This window comes from Triticum aestivum, chromosome 7B, assembly GCF_018294505.1.
Source record: "Triticum aestivum cultivar Chinese Spring chromosome 7B, IWGSC CS RefSeq v2.1, whole genome shotgun sequence".
NCBI classification, from domain to species: domain Eukaryota; kingdom Viridiplantae; phylum Streptophyta; class Magnoliopsida; order Poales; family Poaceae; genus Triticum; species Triticum aestivum.
In genome coordinates this window covers 583,576,130-583,587,254 of record NC_057813.1, presented here as the reverse complement: position 1 = coordinate 583,587,254, position 11,125 = coordinate 583,576,130, and positions in this window count along the sequence as shown.

Genomic DNA, 11,125 nt, shown 5'->3' with positions numbered 1-11,125 from the left:
TCATTGTACTGAATCTAAAAAGATAGGAAAACAGTAGCGGTACTTAAATGGTGTTGTAAAACAGTAGCACATATCAATAGCTCGGCATGACAAAACACGATCATCTGGACAAAGGGGATACTGACCTGCGTGAGGAAGATTATATATAATTTCATAAGTCCTTGGTTGATGTCCACCTTCGGCTGCACTGCTTGTTTGCTCCTCCACACATGACATGATCGTTCCGCACCGCATTCAGCGAGTCAATGTACGAATAAGCTAATTTCATCTTGCAGTGGTAATTGTACCTAGTTACGAATGTAGGAATACTTGGAGCACCATGAGGTTATCTGACAGTAGGTAGATGCAGCCATATAAATTTTGTGCGGTGCTACCAAAATTGAGGTTTGTATCCCTTCCCGTTATGAGAATTCTTCTTGAAGTTGGTAGAATGTGACGGCTTGTTCTTTGCATCAAACTTCCCTTTCCCCTGAGATTTGTTCTTGTTGTTTTGGGGCTGGTTCGGCTGGAAGTTCTTCTCGTGTACCTTGTGGGCACTAGGAGCTCCCTCAGCGACCCGAGCACGTGTGTCTTTTGCTCTCGCCTTCTCCTCAAAATCAAGAGTGCTAATGAGATCCAAAACAGAAAAATCATGTCTCTTGTTTTTCAGAGAAGTAGCAAAATCGTTCCATGAAGGTGGAAGCTTGGCAATCATGGGCCCAGCAACAAATTTGTCCAGCAACACACACGTAAAGTACTCAAGTTCCTTAGAGAGTGATTGTAGCTCATGAGTCTGCTGAACAACAGAGCGCTCATCAATCATCTTGTACTCACAGAATTGCTCCACGACGAACAACTCATTGCCAGCGCCCGAGGGCCCAAACGTGGCCTCGAGTGTAGCCCACATGTCTTTGCCGCTGTCAAACGACATATATGAATCCACAATGGAATTGTTAAGAACACTCAGCAGGGCGGCTTTGAAGAGGGTATCCATGTTCTGAAAATCTTCCTGCTGTGTAGGATTAAGATCGCCCTTAGGCTTACCCTTAGTGGCGTCATAGCAGCACATGATCTGAAACCAATATACTGCTCTTGTGCGCCACCTTTTATATTGCACCCCCTTAAAAGTAGGCGGCTTCAAAAGAGCAGCAAAACCACTCGGAGTAAATTGCCTATAATCAGGTTTTTGGATTGGATTGTTGAATATATGAGCACTTTACTATGAGATTTAATCTGAATCAGCAGTAAATAGATCAAAGTTATGATGCAGACTAAACCAGGAGGACATAATCACATACTATATAGCGGGAGCAGAACCGCCGTGGTTGATGTTTCCACTAATGTCGTTGATGAAGAGGTTACCGTGGTCGGGGAAGAAGGCTGTCATTGAGGAAGTCGTCGCTGGCAGCAGTCACATGAGTGTGCTCCCCAAAAACTTGATCGCCCCTCTCCCGTACAGGATCACAAAAGACGGGGTTCGGAGGACTGCTGTCCCTTCTCGCGGTGCACGCCGGAAGGAGGGCTGGAGAAGAATTGCATGGCGGCGCTAAGACCTGGAACGGTGCGAAACCATATGATACAACGGCGGCTAGGTTAGAGCAGAGCATGTCAGGTCGGTCGTGCGAGTAAGACCAAGTATAATAGTAGGCCTTTGGCCCCCAAACCCCACATCCAAGTCAATAATAGCCCCACCAAGGTTTGTCTCAAAAATGGAGTAATTAAGGCGTCTGTTAGTCCCTTTAGTATAAATACAATATCATTAATAATGGCCCCACCTTTTGTCTCACAAAGTATGTTGGGGATCCTGCTACAACTGGCTACAAGTTTACAATCCGCTTCTCTTCTCTCTCCTCTTCTCTCTCCTTCAACTAAGCACAAATACTATACTTAAATCCTTATAGCCTGCTTGTGTCATCCAATTGTAGTACTTGCTCTAAAGTTGCTCTCCACTGTGTAGTCTGAAATGCTAGGCATGCAGCGGGCGGTGCCCTCGGTCGGCGTGCCGCTTCAACGGCGAAAGCAGTGAGAGGTCGCGTCTCCCTGACTTGCCATCAATGTGGAGCGGCGGGCTCAGCTGGCGCCGGGCGGGAAGCACGCGCGGGAGGGGGGAGGGGTTTTTTTTGGGCCAAGAAGGTGAGAAGCCAACTTGTGATCGTTACGGACGGGGAAATATCATGTGCTCCCATACTCTGCATATGACACTAGTCTATGTTACTACTCCCTCCTTTCCGGTTTATAGAGATGTTGGGCCAAGAAGGAGTAGAGGCGACTGGGGACGCACCACGTCGTTGGCACTCCATACGTGCTCGTGTGCGTGGAACGTGCGTGTTTTTCCATCGGTGCTAGCGCTAAGGCCGAGGTTGCGGTCGTTGTCTCCGACTAGTCGTTGAGCAATGATGGCAAAGAGGTGCTGCAAGAGATGCGTAGGCGCCATTGTGTGCGAGCTTTGTCGTAGCACGACGAACCGGACGTCGCCGCAGATGGTGCACACCTCCATGCAGTCGAGTGTGTGCGCATGCATGTGTTGTTCACGTGCATTCTGCGGCCGAGTGTGTGTGCATGCATGCGTTGTGTACGTGCGTTGTGTGCTCCATGCTGTGCGTGTATGTGCATGAGTTGGATCAGATGGAGTTAGTGTGTTGGTGTGTGTACATGCGTCATGCGTGTCTGCATGCATCCTGTACATGCATGGCTTGTTGCATGGTTATCAATATAAACTAGAAAACATCTTCAACTTAGCATCCCTATGTATCATTTCTAGTGGTTACTGAAGAGTTCATGTTCTTTTATTTGTTTATAGGTGGGCAGGCGGCAAAAAACAGGGGAAAACGTGTAAGGTTCCTTGCTCCTTCTCGGTTGTTGGGAATCTATGTTCTTCAACCCTTTTCTTTTACGTGAGCTTTGTTCATCCTTTTGCCAACACGCGAGACATTTAGTATCAAGGTGCACGTGTCATGCAAGAAAATGGAGATAATTAGAGAAGCAGTGCGTAAGTGAGTCGTGCACTTCGATGGCACCTACTACTACGCAATATTTTTTCTCCTTGATGGCACGTGAATAGTGCACATACTCAACGACGGAGCACAAGATGGTAGCCATGACATGGTCAACCCTTTTTTGGAGAGAGTATGTACTAAATAACTTTGATGTGTCCCGTCAACTCGTAGAACGATGAGAAGCTTGATTACGCCTTCTCCCTCACCAACGCGTGCGCGGTGGCTCGCAGCATGAGGAGAAACTTTTGCTTCAAGCGGTGGACGTGCAGTAGTTCATTTGGTGTCAGATTGCTAGAAGTACTACTGTAGAACCATCGACTTCCGGAAGAGGCAAAGAGCCAAGCGTAAGGTCACCTACTAACCTTAGACGAGGCGTAGTGGCACTAACATAAGTAGGGGTACCTCCTTTTTTTATTCTAGAAATAACCACACGCGAATATTGAGGTGCTGGTTATGTAGAACAAAATTCCTGGAGTCCATGCTCAGCCCTCCTCTATCTCTCTTCTCAGCCAGCCAACAGACGCGTGGAGCCCATTGTCTGTTTGCTCATATGCGGTTCCACATGTCGGTGAAAATGCAAGAGGACCCACTGAACCTGTACATCTTTCACCTCGATGTGCTGGTGATGAAAAACAAATCCAATAAAGATCTTCGGTGGCCGCTTTTGGAGTTACTCAAGAGTAGTAACATTCTATTTACAGTTAAACCCAAGATGCACATCACGTGGATTCAACTACCACTCTATTTTCTTGCATGACACGACCTGGATGCTGGATGTCCCGCATGTCGGCAAAAGGAGAAAGAACCCGACCAAATCTTGGGTTGTGCTCTCGGATTAGACTAGTTGTGCTAACTTAAAATTTTATTGTGTAGAATGGATGCAAGTTTTCGTATTGGGAAGAAGAGCACGACCACCGCATCCGAGAAATGGCCTGGACACGACCCCATTGCCCTACCCAAACAGACATAATCTGGGCAAAACGGAGGTTCGTTTGGGGTCGTGCATTGGAGTTGCCCTTACTAGTGGGACCACAGTTGAGGAAACCGACTATCAGCAAACCCCCACCTCGCTCGCCGCGCGATGGCTGAGTTAGGGAAACAACGAGGTTGAAGAGATTGTTGTAGCACGGACTCCAAGAAATATGGTGTCAGATGGAAGTCGTGCTGGTGGTGTGTGCCATACTCCTGGATGTGAATGCTTGTTCTGGCCCAGGCCACCCTACTACTCCTACTACATATATAGTATTAGTATCAAGGATTCGAGGTGATGGTTATGTACATCGAACACATTAGCATATGGCCCACCTCACATTGTGGCCAAATTTCCTGCAATTTGTGTTAGGTTAAAAAGTGTTCTTTGTGAGGGTGGGTGGCTGGTCTCAAGTTTAAAACTTGTTGTATTACGTATACGTAGACGTAGAGATAGTGCAGCAGTTCTGAAAGCTTGAACCCAAACATCAGAATGCAATTTCTACTGGACTCATCCGAGGACCTATGATGATGGTATTCCCAGGTACAGTAAAAACACCCGCCCGACGCGCGAAGCATGTGAAGCTAGTACAAATTGTGTACTACTATTGTTGATTGGCCTCATCCGATAACCTACTGCAATGCACGTACAATTATGTATTCGGAATATATTTTTTTCCCTCGTCGCAGCACTCACTCAGAGAAGCGACTCGAAAGCCATTCATAAATTTAGTAAGTTTATCACAGGCATATCATTTTATTACATACAACAAGTCATCAACCCACTACGACAACAAGGATACATTATAAATACTAAAGTTTTCATCACACAACAAATAACAAGCAATGAAATGAACTTCAACTCAACCAATCCTTGGTGTTGGAAACGCTTGCTTTGAACCACAAGTGATTCTCTGGGAAGGGCCATCTATTGTCAATCTCAAGACCAACGCATGACTGATTATCCAGGCTGAAGCGGCGTACTATGTCAGTATAAGGGTAGGGATCCACCAAAATGTCCGAGGTATAGATATAGTTGCTTCTCATAAATGGTACTAGTAATGTTGTGTCAACGGCAGTTGGATCGCCTCTCACCATAATTGGATAGTTTTTTCTAAGGAAGAGCGAGTTTTCTCCAAGACTATCAATACTGTACCAGGGAGAAGGTGTTGGCACTAGCACACTAGTATCCATCCCGAATACCATGCAATAGGTGTTGGAATAGGTCCGGAGAGTGCGACCATGGGAGACAACACCTGCTTCCTTAGTAGTAACATCAGTAGTGGGCTGTATACAAACAAGAAGGGGTGATCCATCAGAATAAGTTGCCAGGCGCCATTGAGTATATGGGCCCTGCTCGTCCTCATGCTCGTGATCATCACTGTCGGTGTCAAAACCGGCGGATCTCGGGTAGGGGGTCCCGAACTGTGCGTCTAGGCAGATGGTAACAGGAGACGAGGGACATGATGTTTTAACCAGGTTCGGGCCCTATTGATGGAGGTAAAACCCTACGTCCTGCTTGATTAATATTGATGATGTGTGTTACAAGAGTAGATCTACCACGAGATCAAGCACGCTAAACCCTAGAAGCTAGCCTATGGTATGATTGTTGTTCGTCCTACGGACTAAAGCCATCCGGTTTATATAGACACCAAAGAAGGCTAGGGTTACACAGAGTCGGTTACAATGGTAGGAGATCTACATATTCATTTCGCCAAGCTTGCCCACCACGCCAAGGAAAGTCCCATCCGGACACGGGACGAAGTCTTCAATCTTGTATCTTCATAGTCTTGGAGTCCGGCCGATGATGATAGTTCGGCTATCCGGACACCCCCTAGTCCAGGACTCCCTCAGTAGCCCCCGAACCAGGCTTCAATGACGACGAGTCCGGCGCGTATGTTGTCTTCGGTGTTTGCAAGGCGGGTTCTCCTCACGCTCCATGTGTTTGCCGGATAGTGTCCGGTTGCTTCATAAATGCTGCGCTCCTTGGCTTCTACGTCCAATAATGGCCTTCTTCCACGTGTCGTAGGAACGCGAAAAGCCAGGGTATTCTTACGTTTTTCCCCCTAGCTGCGTGAATAAGCTGCCTATAAGAGAGGCGAGGATCCGGATCCAAATCACACCATCCTCCTTCCACAAGTACTCATTGAGGCGCATCTGACAAAAAATCCATTCCAACATGGACAGTCGACGCGGCTCCTCTTCTCGCGCTCCCAGTCCTCAGCCAGGAGATTGGAGGAGATGCTCAGTCCCGTATAGCGAGTTAGTGACGCTCCAAACAGAGGGATACCTTCCCCCGGCCTTTATGGTTCCGGTTCGAGCCGGACTGGCCACCTACAAGGGCGGGAAGCAGGAGGAGAGCGTCCCCAATCCCTCCAAAGGAGAGCGGGTATGCTTCATCCCCTACTTAATAAGGGGAATCGGATTTCCTATACATCCGTTTCTCCGGGGGCTCCTGGAGTTCTATGGACTCCAACTTCACCACCTCACGCCTGCCTCTATTTTGCACATCGCGGGCTTTGTAGCTCTTTGCGAGCTGTTCTTGGGCATCGAGCCCCATTTTGCGCTGTGGAAGAGGCTGTTTTGCCTCGTACCCCGTTCTCACGAGGGGTCGATATATCAAGTGGGCGGAGCCGAAATATGGCGCATCGCCGGGACCGGATATCTATCCGGAACTCCGAAGAAGGCGTCCGAAGACTGGCCTTCGGAGTGGTTCTATATGGAAGACGCCCCGCTGCCGGATCCGGTTCGGATCGGCCTCCCGGAGTTTAGTAATGCTCCTCTGAAGAAACGCCTGAGTTGGCGCCCACGGAGCCCTCAACGGGAAGATGATAGGAGCGTCCACTATCTGATGGGTCAGATACGGCTACTAGCCCATTCCGGATTAACCATGATTAGAGTCATGGCCACATGCATTATGCGAGGGGTGCAGCTGCTCCAATATAGGGGCCACCCGATGTGGGATTTTAACGGGGAGAATGACGCCACCCGTCATGGCCGCACGGGACCGGGATCGGCCGCCGATCTGGTGAAGATCCTGTCCGGCTTGTACAAGGGGGAGGAGGAGGACTTCCTCCGCATGAGTCCATTGAATGCATTCTCCATGAATAACCCTCGAAGCTGGGTAAGCGGACGTTTAAATATCTGATCCGCGTTCTCAAAGATAAGTGTCTTACGTTATGGTTTCGATGCAGGAACTGCGCCGGGATGTGGAGGGCATAAAAAGCCCAACTCCACAACCCGAGGATCCAGGAAGATCCCTTGATCCGGCCTCCGAAGAGGATCCAGACATTAAGGTGGACTTGATTGACGGGGTGTTCCACCAGCTTAGCATAGATAATGCTTTAGTCGCCATTACGGCTGACTACCCCGGTTTGTGTCCGGCCTCCCAGGTGAGTACGACCGAAGTCCTGACACCGTTACTTTTTTAATGCTTATTTCTGACCACCGTGCACCAATGGTGCTTGGCAGGAGGTGCCCTTACGGCAGGAAGCCAAGCCCGCGGCGACTGACCAAACGAGGTCAGTGCGGCCTAGTAGGCGGAAGAGGAGTGCGACGCGAATCGAAATGTCGCCGCAAAGGTATGGTGCACCATTGTCTTTTAAGAGAAACACTCCTGGGAGGCCTATTAATGCTCATGATTCTTCCAGGAGAAAGAGCAGTCGCCGGACTGAGTCCGGAGAGGGTGCCCACCAAGCCTCCTCCAGCCAGGCTCCAATGCCTGGTCCGGAGGGGGAGGCGAGCGCAAGGCGCAAGCCGGATGCTCCTCCAATGGAGGATGCCGACAGGTTGTCCGCCACCAGATCTGAGGTGGAGAGCGCCATGAATCACAGGCGCCGCCGGACAGTTCTTCGTGACGCGTGTTTCTCCCCTGAGGCGTTAAATGCCTTTAATGCAGGAGACGCGCACCTCCGTGCTGCTCAAGATGGTTTAACCAGAGCCACGGAGCAGTATGTAAAGGACATACGTGTAAGGAATTTTAATAGTTATATATGCCAGTAGCCCCCGAGACTTAAAATAGTTAAACTAACTGATTTAAGGATCATTTGTTATGCAGGATCTTACTGAGAAGAATACCCACCTGTCTCAGGAGCTTCAAGAATGCAAGGCCCAACTTGAGGCCGCACTAGCCGCTGCCGGGGGAGCCATGGAGACCCCCTCTGGTAATGCATATTTTGAAGGAAGTAGTTTATGAAGTGCGGCGTGTGTGTATAGTCTGACAATTTGCAGAGGATGCCGGACTAGATCCGAACAAGCAACAGCTGCTGCGCCAGTTGAAGGCCGGCGAGAGGGTGCTTATGAGGGTGCAGCAGGAGAGGAACAAACTCCAAGATGCCAACACCCAGCTGGGCGAAGAACTAAAAGATGTTCGGGTCAAGCTGTCTAACTCCGTAAAGGACAATCGGCGGCTTTGTCGCGGCATTTATAGTAAGTGCTTGAGCAAACTCTTTTGAAAAGAAGAGTTCGGCGAGGAAGTCGATTGACAGAAGTGTGTCTGTAGGTGTGCTCACATGTCATCCGGTGGAGGAGATGCCTGGTTCCACGGGAGATCCTCTTCCCGAGCTACTTCAACTGCACGAACGTGTTCGGCAGGCAATGAGCGGCGTCGTGCAGGCCTTATGGCCTTCCGTCTCCCTACCTGAGGGTCTTGGAGGGCTTGCTGAGAAGATTCAGGGAGTACGGCGGCACCTCCATCTGTGGAAGATATCGGCCTGCCGTCAAGGTGCCAGGGAGACCTGGGCCATGGTGAAGACGCGGTACCCGAAGGCTGACCCAAACCACATGGCCGAGGTCGGACCTGTGGGGCCTGATGGGAAGGAGATCCCTGTGAGCCTGATGTACGGCCAAGTAGAGTTGGCCGCAAAATATTCCCAACAGGACTGTAAATTAGACAGCCTGTTAGATGGCATTGAAGAGGAATACAATCAGTCTGTTTGACGATGTAATTTTAAAATGACATGTAAAATGCCTTCTAGCCGGATTGTAGATCGTTTGCCTTTGCGGACCTTTTTGCTTAAACCTCGGGACCCAACAGTCCGGAGTGTGTCCGAATACCCTGACGGTTATAAAAGAACCGGGGCATGCATGGAGACAAGGCGTAGGGGTCATAATTGCTTTATCAGACAAGTGCCCAACTAGCTATGTTATATTACATGGTTAGTAAGAAACATCTTCCAGGGAGAATAGTTCCGTTAAGGGTTCCTTTCCCTGGGAGGCATGCCCTAAAGTGCATGTCCCGACTGCGAAAATAGCAGAAAAAGCATCTGGGGGCAGATAAATAAGTAAGTAATAAATCATCTTTCAGGTCACCGACCTAATATTCCCTTAAGAACGGTAGCCTTCGGCTTCACCCAGTCTGAGGTACACATCCGGCTGACCCGGCAGTAACAATCGCAGAGGTGCTCCCTTTACCTCCTAGCCAAACAATCGGGAACGTAGGGGTAAGCACAGGAGCCAGGCAACCCGGCTTGGCCAAAACTTAAGTCATATCGATGCATATAATGGTGATCAAAAGGTACATGCGGAAGTGTGACACATGTGGTGGGCATGAAGCCCATATAAATAAGCTTCTGTTAAAGAAGCCCCCAGGTATAACGAGTGCGAGTAGCACATCGAGTGAGTGCGAACAAAGCGCAGATTAGCCCTCAAGAGTTTTGTACTAAAAGACGGAGGAAAAAGGAGGGAAAACAAAGACAGCGAAAAACATGAAAGGTGGACGGAGGAAGGAGACGAACCCTGAGTCCGGCGCTAGGCGTAAAATCTTCGGAGACGGGCTGCGTTCCATGGGTTTGGCTCGAGTCGGTTGTCAAATGCGTTGCGTAGATGGTATGCGCCGCCGGTAAGGACTTGGTCAATGATGAAGGGACCTTCCCATTTGGGCTTAAGTTTGTCCTTTTTCTTGTCCGGCAGGCGTAGAAGTAGCTCGCCAACATTGTATGTTTTGGCCCGTACTTCTCTGCTTTGATATCTTCGAGCCTGCTGTTGATAGAATGCGGAACGGGATTTTGCCATGTCGCGCTCCTCCTCTCAAGCGTCCAAACTGTCCTGCCGATCCAACTCGGCTTCTCTTTCCTCGTACATGCGCACGCGAGGTGAGTCATGAATTATATCGCAGGGCAAAACTGCCTTAGCGCCGTATACCATAAAAAATGGTGTGAATCCAGTTGTGCGGTTTGGCGTGGTCCGCAGCCCCCAGAGTACGGAGTCGAGCTCCTCTACCCAGTGCGTGTTAGATTCCGTGAGGGACCGCACTAATCTGGGTTTGATGCCGCTCATGATTAGACCATTTGCTCATTCCACTTGACCATTAATTTGAGGGTGGTAGACTGAAGCTTAGTCGAGCTTGATGCCCATGTTTTTTCACCAGAGTTTAACCTCGTCGGCCGTGAAATTCGTGCCGTTATCAGTGATGATGCTGTGGGGGACGCCAAAACGGTGTACTACCCCGGATATGAAGTCTATCACAGGTCCGGATTCTACCATTTTAACCGGCTTGGCCTCTACCCATTTGGTGAATTTCTCCACAATGACCAATAAGTATTTGTGCTTGTGGGTTCCCCCTTTAAGGGGTCCAACCATGTCAAGCCCCCAGACCGCGAATGGCCAAGTAATGGGTATAGTTTTGAGGGCGGTGGGTGGCATGTGGCTCTGATTAGCAAAGAGCTGGCAATCGACGCATCGTTGGACTAAGTCCTGAGCATCTGCCCGGGCGGTCGGCCAATAAAATCCTGTACGGAAGGCCTTGCCTACAAGGGCCCGGGCGGCGGCATGGTGCCCGCCGAGTCTGGCGTGAATTTCAGCCAGGAGATTTCGCCCTTCCTCTTCGGAGATACACCTTTGAAGGACTCCGGTTGTGCTTTTATTATAAAGTTCTCCCTCATGGACCTTGTAGGCTTTAGATCGCCGAACTATGCAGCAGGCCTCATTTTGGTCTTCGGGAAGTTCCTGCCTGATTAAGTAGGCTAGGAATGGTTCCGTCCACAGGGAAATTACTGCCAGTATTGCTGCCTGGTTATTATCCCGGGCTACATGGTGGAATTCGAGTCCTTCAAACCGGGCTGACATTTTTAGGACAGCGTTACGGTAGGCCGCCATTTCGGATCCTTGGCGTCAAAGTCTCCATTTACTTGGGATATTGCAAGTTTTGAATCCCTGCGCACCTCTAGGCATTGAATACCCAT